The sequence below is a fragment of the Salvelinus alpinus genome, chromosome 8 (assembly GCF_045679555.1).
Source record: "Salvelinus alpinus chromosome 8, SLU_Salpinus.1, whole genome shotgun sequence".
Lineage (NCBI taxonomy): Eukaryota > Metazoa > Chordata > Actinopteri > Salmoniformes > Salmonidae > Salvelinus > Salvelinus alpinus.
Window position 1 is genome coordinate 63,750,074 of NC_092093.1, and position 8,989 is coordinate 63,759,062.

Here is an 8,989-nt window from a genome sequence, read left to right on the forward strand (position 1 = left end):
TTAAAATAACATCAAATTGATCAGAAATACAGTGTAGAAATTGTTAATGTTGTAAATGACTATTGTAGCTGGAAATTGCTTTTTTTTTTTATGGAATATCTACATAGGTGTACTGAGGCCCATTATCAGCAACCATCACTCCTGTGTTCCAATGGTACGTTGTGTTAGCCTTTTAAAATGATAAACTTGGATTAGCTAATTGATCATTAGAAAACCCTTTTGCAATTAACAACAAAGAACTTTCTTCTGAAACTCGTCAGTCTTTTCTTGTTCTGAGAAATGAAGGTTATTCCATGTGAGAAATTGCCAAGAAACTGAAGATCTTGTACAACGCTGTGTACTACTCTCTTCACAGAACAGCGCAAACTGGCTCTAACCAGAATAGAAAGAGGAGTGGGAGGCCCCAGTGCACAACTGAGCAAGAGGACAAGTACATTAGAGTGTTTAGTTTGAGAGACAGATGCCTCACGAGTCCTCAACTGGCAGCTTCATTAAATAGTACCCGCAAAACACCAGTCTCAAAGTCAACAGTGAAGAGGCGACTCCGGGATGCTGGCCTTCTAGGCAGAGTTGCAAAGAAAAAGCCATAACTCAGGTTGGCCAATAAAAAGAAAAGATTAAGATGGGCAAAAAAACACAGACACTGGACAGAGGAAGATTGGAAAAAAGTGTTATGGACAGACTAATCTAAGTTTGAGGCGTTCGGATCACAAAGAAGAACATTCGTGAGACGCAGAAAAAAAGTAAAGATGCTGGGGGAGTGCTTGACGCCATCTGTCAAGTGTAACGGATTTGAAATGGCTAGCTAGTTAGCGGTGGTGCGCGCTAATAGCCTTTCAATCGGTGGCGTCACTTGCTCTGAGACCTTGAAGTAGTGGTTCCCCTTGCTCTGCAAGGGCCGTGGCTTTTGTGGAGCGATGGGTAACGATGCTTCGTGGGTGACTGTTGTTGATGTGTGCAGAGGGTCCCTGGTTCGCGCCCGGATCGGGGCGAGGGAACGGACTGAAGTTATACTGTTACACAAGCATGGTGGAGGCAATGTGATGGTCTGGGGATGCTTTGGTGATGGTAAAGTGGGAGATTTGTACAGGGTGAAATGGATCTTGAAGAAGGAAGGCTATCACTCCATTTTGCAACGCCATGCCCAGTGGATGGCACTTAATTGGAGCCAATTTCCTCCTACAACAGGACATTGACCCAAAGCACAGCTCCAAACTATGCAAGAACTATTTAGGGAAGAAGCAGTCAGCTGGTATTCTGTCTATAATGGAGTGGCCAGCACAGTCACCGGATCTCAACCCTATTGAGCTGTTGTGGGAGCAGCTTGACCGTATGGTATGTAAGAAGTGCCCATCAAGCCAATCCAACTTGTGGGAGGTTCTTCAGGAAGCATGGGGTGAAATCTCTTCAGATCACCTCAACAAATTGACAACTAGAATGCCAAAAGTCTGCAAGGCTGTAATTTCTGCAAATTGAGGATTCTTTAACGAAAGCAAAGTTTGAAGGACACAATTATTATTTCAATTAAAAATCAATATTTATTACCTTGTCAACGTCTTGACTATTTCCTATTCATTTTGTAACTCGTTTCATGTATGTTTTCAAGGAAAACAAGGACATTTCAAAGTGACCCCAAACTTTTGAACGATCGTGTACATCAATGGAATTCCAGTTCAACTCCATCAATAAGCAGTATATTGGAAAGTCCGCATAGATAACATTTCAATAAATATTCTGTAGAATGTGTGTGTTGTTGCTTCCAACCCGATGTGTTGTGGTCTGTGTGAAAGCAGTGTCTGCCAAATCTGTGTTAAGGACACGTAAAGAAGGAATGCAAAGGTCAGGGGAATTTACTCCAATGCGTTAAGAAAAGGCACAATTGAATGGTCTAATGCAAGATAGATTAGCAGTTCAGGTTTAGGGAACTTAATCAATGAGAACATTGAGAAAGAGAGTAGGGTCAGTAAATACACACTCAAAGTGAATGAAGGCTGAAAACTTGTTGGAGAACACGAGATGAACAGTCAAAATAGTAAACAAATGGACAGTTTCACAGAAAGATGGAATACATTTACTCCAAGTTAATGTGATGAATCTACATTATAGATGTAAACTGTGAATACGCTACAAGCCAGACATGACCCGTTAGCATCCCCATTAAACTTCCGTTCCTGATCAACATGGGGTTCCCACACCCACCTTCCTGGACGTCTCCAAGCCTCCAGCCCAGCTCCAACCTGCAGCCGCTCGTCTCCAATGTGGGGAATCAATTTCTTCTCCCTAGTAGGAGCCTTAGATCCATTTAATCTCTCTCCACCTACACTTCCCCACCCCACATCCTTAGTCCCCCCTGCTTTCCATAGAGATGTGCCAAGAACACACCTCCACCCTTCAATGTTGTGATGTAAAAATATTGTCAAAATGTATTACTCAGAATAAAAAAGGTCCTACCGGACATTATTAATCAGGATTCCAAAGATATATTATATTGATATATCTTAAGACATATTATATTGATATATACAGTGGGGAGAACAAGTATTTGAAACACTGCCGATTTTGCAGGTTTTCCTACTTACAAAGCATGTGGAGGTCTGTAATTGTTATCATAGGTACACTTCAACTGTGAGAGACGGAATCTAAAACAAAAATCCAGAAAATCACATTGTATGATTTTTAAGTAATTCATTTGTATTTTATTGCATGACATAAGTATTTGATACATCAGAAAAGCAGAACTTAATATTTGGTACAGAAACCTTTGTTTGCAATTACAGAGATCATACGTTTCCTGTAGTTCTTGACCAGGTTTGCACACACTGCAGCAGGGATTTTGGCCCACTCCTCCATACAGACCTTCTCCAGATCCTTCAGGTTTCGGGGCTGTCGCTGGGCAATACGGACTTTCAGCTCCCTCCAAAGATTTTCTATTGGGTTCAGGTCTGGAGACTGGCTAGGCCACTCCAGGACCTTGAGATGCTTCTTACGGAGCCACTCCTTAGTTGCCCTGGCTGTGTGTTTCGGGTCTTTGTCATGCTGGAAGACCCAGCCACGACCCATCTTCAATGCTCTTACTGAGGGAAGGAGTCTTCACAGTCTACAATTTTATCCCTGATGTCCTTACACAGCTCTCTGGTCTTGGCCATTGTGGAGAGGTTGGAGTCTGTTTGATTGAGTGTGTGGACAGGTGTCTTTTATACAGGTAACGAGTTCAAACAGGTGCAGTTAATACAGGTAATGAGTGGAGAACAGGAGGGCTTCTCAAAGAAAAACTAACAGGTCTGTGAGAGCCGGAATTCTTACTGGTTGGTAGGTGATCAAATACTTATGTCATGCAATAAAATGCTAATTAATTACTTAAAAATCAGACAATGTGATTTTCTGGAATTTTGTTTTAGATTCCGTCTCTCACAGTTGAAGTGTACCTATGATAAAAATTACAGACCTCTACATGCTTTGTAAGTAGGAAAACCTGCAAAATTGGCAGTGTATCAAATACCTGTTCTCCCCACTGTATCTTAAGGTATATTGGAGACATTAGACAACTACTGTAAATAATGGGAAACTATGAGAATGCAAGGAAAATAGGTTTAATCTTTAGAGCAGATTTTGAGAAAGTATTTGATACAGTACATCTAAAATCTCCGGAGAATCTCTAAAAAAATATGTAAAAGTAATGTACAACAATCCTTCACGTAAGATAATAAATAAGGGTAACTTCTCTGAGAAGTTTGAATTTTCAAGAGCAGTAAAACAGTTTTTTTTATTTAACCAGGAAAACCCCATTGAGACCCAGAGTCTCTTTTTCAAGGGAGACCTGGCCAAGAAGACAGCACCAATCAATACATTACAGAATTAAAACATACAACAATACAATACAACATGATCCGTCCGGGAAAAAAACACATTTATACTCCTCTGTAACAGTCTCCCATCAACATTTTAAATTAATTCAGTGGCACTAAAATGTCTAGATGAAGCATGGATTGTAGACTATTCCATGCCTCTGGTGCACAAGACGAGGAGGCAGTCTTGCCTAATACTGTAAATGTCCTGGGGACTTTAAGTAGCAACCACCTAGCAGACCGGGTATTGTAACTGCTGGTGGTGAAGGAGACCAGACTACAGAGGTAAAGAGGAAGTTTACCCTAAAGGGCTTTGTAGATGAACACGTACAGGTTAACCTCTCAGGTTGCCCTCCGTCACCATACCTACAGTACATTCAGAAAGTATTCAGACCTCTTGACTTTTTCCACATCTTGTTACGTTACAGCCTTAGTCTAAAATTGATTAATGACAAAAAAAATATCAATCTACACACAATACCCCATAATGACATCACAATACCCCATAATGACAAAGCGAAAACAGGTTTTTAGAAAAACCTTATTTACATACAGTTGAAGTCGGAGGTTTAAATACACCTTAGCCAAATACTAAAGCTTTAAACTCAAGTTTTTCATAATTCCTGACATTTAATCCAAGTAAAAATTCCCTGTCTAGGTCAGTTAGGATCACCACTTTATTTTAAGATTGTAAAATGTCAGAATAATAGCAGAGAGCATGATTTATTTCAGCTTTTATTTCTTTCATCACATTCTCAGTGGGTCAGAAGTTTACATACACTCAATTAGTATTGGTAGCATTGCCTTCCACAAGCTTTTGGTAGCATAGCCTTCCACAAGCCTTCCACATAGTATTTGGTAGCATAGCCTTCCACAAGCTTCCCACAATAAGTTGGGTGAATTTTGGACCATTCCTCCTGACAGAGCTGGTGTAATGGAGTCAGGTTTGTAGCCCTCCTTGCTCGCACACACTTTTTCAGTTCTGCCCACACATTTTCTACAGGATTGAGGTCAGAGCTTAGTGATTGCCACTCCAATACCTTTACTTTGTTGTCCTTAAGCCATAACTTTGGAAGTATGCTTGGGGTCATTGTCCATTTGGAAGACCCATTTGCGACCAAGCTTTAACTTCCTGACTGATGTCTTGAGATGTTGCTTCAATATATCCACATAATTTTCCCTCCTTATGATGCCATCTATTTTGTGAAGTGGACCGGTCCCTCCTGCAGCAAAGCACCCCCACAACACGATGCTGCCACCCCTGTGCTTCACGGTTGGGATGGTGTTCTTCGGCTTGCAAGCCTCCCCCTTTTTCCTCCAAACATAACAATGGTCATTATGGCCAAACAGTTCTATTTTTGTTTCATCAGACCAGAGGACATTTCTTCAAAAAGTATGATCTTTGTCCCCATATGCAGTTGCAAACCTTAGTCTGGCTTTTTTTATGGCGGTTTTGGAGCAGTTGCTTCTTCCTTGCTGAGCGGCCTTTCAGGTTATGTCGATATAGGACTCGTTTTACTGTGGATATAGATACCTTTGTACCTGTTTCCTCGAGCATCTTCACAAGGTCCTTTGCTGTTGTTCTGGGATTGATTTGCACTTTTCACAGCAAAGTACGTTCATCTCTAGAAGACAGAATGCGTCTCCTTCCTGAGCGGTATGAAGGCTGCGTGGTCCCATGGTGTTTATACTTGCGTACTATTGTTTGTACAGATGAACGTGGTACCTTCAGGCGTTTGGAAATTGCTACCAAGGATGAACCAGACTTCTGGAGGTCTACAATAATTTTTCTGAGGTCTTGGCTGATTTCATTTGATTTTCCCATCATGTCAAGTAAAGAGGCACTGAGTTTGAAGGTAGGCCTTGAAATACATTCACAGGTACACCTCCAATTGACTCAAATTATGTCAATTAGCATATCAGAAGCTTCTAAAACCATGACATCATTTTCTGGAATTTTCCAAGCTGTTTAAAGGCACAGTCAACTTAGTGTATGTAAACTTCTGACCCACTGGAATTGTGATACAGTGAAATAATCTGTCTGTAAACAATTGTTGGAAAACTTGTGTCATGCACAAAGTAGATGTCCTAACCAAAACTATAGTTTGTTAACATGAAATTTGTGGAGTGGTTGAGAAACTTCAACTTACTTCAACTGTAAGTATTCAGACCCTTTGCTATGAGACTCGAAATTGAGCTCAGGTGCATCCAGTTTCTATTGATCATCCTTGAGATTTTTCTCCAACTTGATTGGAGTCCACCTGTGGTAAATACAATTGATTGGACATTATTTGGAAAGGCACACACCTGTCTATATAAGGTCCCACAGTTGACAGTGCATATCAGAGCTAAAACCGAGCCATGAGTCTTGGAACCACCAAGACTCTTCCTAGAGCTGGCCGCCCAGCCAAACTGAGCAATCGGGGGAGAAGGGCATTGGTCAGGGAGGTGACCAAGAACAAAATGGTTACTCTGACAGAGCTCCAATCTTGGTTCCAAAATTGAACTCTTTGGCCTGATTGCCAAGTGTCACGTCTGGAGGAAACCTGGCGCTATCCCTATGGTGAAGCATGGTGGTGGCAGCATTGTGCTGTGGGGATGTTTTTCAGCGACAGGGACTGGGAGACTAGTCAGGATCGAGGGAAAGATTAACGGAGCAAAGTACAGAGAGATCCTTGATGAAAATCTGCTCCAGAGTGCTCAGGAACTCAGACTGGGGTGAAGGGTCACCGTCCAACAGGACAACGACCCTAAGCACACAGCCAAGACAAAGCAGGAATGGCTTCTGGACAAGTCTCTGAATGTAACGTAACAAAATGTAGAAAAAGTCAAGGGGTCTGAATAGTTTCTGAATGCACTGTATATAACAAGCATGATTTTGTAGGGTTAAAACTATTAAATATAAAGGCATTAAACTTTTCTTAACCTCACTAGGGTATGTGGGTAGCGTCCCACCTCGTCAACAGCCAGTGAAACTGCAGGGCGCCAAATTCAAAACAACAGAAATCCCATAATTAAAATTCCTCAAACATACAAGTATTTTACACCATTTTAAAGATACACTTGTTGTAAATCCAGCCACAGTGTCCGATTTCAAAAACGCTTTACGACGAAAGCACACCAAACGATTATGTTAGATCAGAGCCAAGTCACAGAAAAACACAGCCATTTTTCCAGCCAAAGAGAGGAGTCACAAAAAGCAGAAATAGAGATAAAATTAATCACTAACCTTTGATGATCTTCATCAGATGACACTCATAGGACTTCATGTTACACAATACATGTATGTTTTGTTCGGTAAAGTTTATATTTATATCCAGAAATCTGAGTTTACGTTGGCACGTTATGTTCAGTAGTTCCAAAACATCCGGTGATTTTGCAGAGAGCCACATCAAGTTACAGAAATACTCATAATAAACATTGCTAAAAGATACAACTGTTATGCATGGAATTTTAGATCCACTTCTCCTTAATGCAACCGCTGTGTCAGATTTTTTTTAAACTTTACGGAAAAAGCACACCATGCCATAATCTGAGTACAGCGCTCAGAGACCAAAACAACCCAAACAGATATCCGCCATGTTGTGTAGTCAACAGAAGTCAGAAATAGCATTATAAATATTCACTTTATTTTGATGATCTTCATCAGAATGCACTCCCAGGAATCCCAGTTCCACAATAAATGTTTGTTTTATTCGATAATGTCTATCATTTATGTCCAAATACCTCCTTTTTGTTCGCGCGTTTAGCCCAGTAATCCAAATTCATGAGGCACGATCACTAGGTGCAGACGAAAAGTAAAAAAGTTCCGTTGCAGTCCGTAGAAACATGTCAAACGATGTATAGAATCAATCTTTAGGATGTTTTTAACATAAATCTTCAATAATGTTCCAACCGGAGTCTTCAGAAATGCAATGGAACGCAGGTCTAACTCTCACGTGAACTCGCGTGGCCAGCTCGTGGCTCTCTGGCAGACCTCTGACTCATTCCCCTCTCATTCGCCCCCACTTCACAGTCCAAGCATCAAACAAGGTTCTATAGACTGTTGACATCTAGTGGAAGCCTTAGGAAGTGCAATATGACCCCATAGACACTGTGTATTCGATAGGTAAAGAGTTGAAAAACTACAAACCTCAGATTTCCCACTTCCTGGTTGGATTTCTTCTCAGGTTTTTGCCTGCCATATGAGTTATGTTATACTCACAGACATCATTCAAACAGTTTTAGAAACTTCAGAGTGTTTTCTATCCAAATCTACTAATTATATTATATTATATGCATATTCTAGCTTTTATGGTTGAGTAGCAGGCAGTTTAATTTGGGCACGCTTTTCATCCAAAATTCCCAATGCTGCCCCTAGAGAAGTTAAAGCCTACATTGTATCTAAATCCAAACTGGTTTTCTTGTAAGCTACTAAGAGAGGCCCATTCTATGTTGAAGAGTGGGTTCTTTACAGATTAAAACCTTACATTTTTGTTGGATTGACAATGGATCCCTGTTTTAAAGTATCCTCCTTTTAAATGAAGCCATACAGAGTTGTTGACAGCGTTCCACAGGTATGCTGGCCCATGTTGACTCCAATGCTTCCCACAGTTGTGTCAAGTTGGCATAGAGTGACCAGGTTAAAGCTATGATCCCTTATTGATGTCACCTGTTAAATCCACTTCAGTCAGTGTAGATGAAGGGAAAGAGACAGGTTAAAGGAGTATTTTTAAGCCTTGAGAGAATTGAGACATGGATTGTGTATGTGTGCCATTCAGAGGGTGAATGGGCAAGACAAAGATTTAAGTGCCTTTGAATGGGGTATGGTAGTAGGTGTCAGGTGCACCAGTTTGAGTGTGTCATGAACTGCAACCCTACTGTTTTTTTAATAGTCAACAGTTTCCTGTGTGTATCAAGAATGGTCCACCACCCAAATGACATCCAGCCAACTTTTTTGGGGCGGCAGGTAGCCTAGTGGTTAGAGCGTTGGGCCAGTAACCGAAAGGTTGCTGGATTGAATCCCCGAGCTGACAAGGTAAAAATATGTTATTCTGCCCCTGAACAAGGCAGTTAACCCACCGTTCCTTGGTAGGAAGTCATTGTAAATAAGAATTTGTTCTTAACTGACTTGCCTAGTTAAATAAAGGTTAAATAAAAAACTT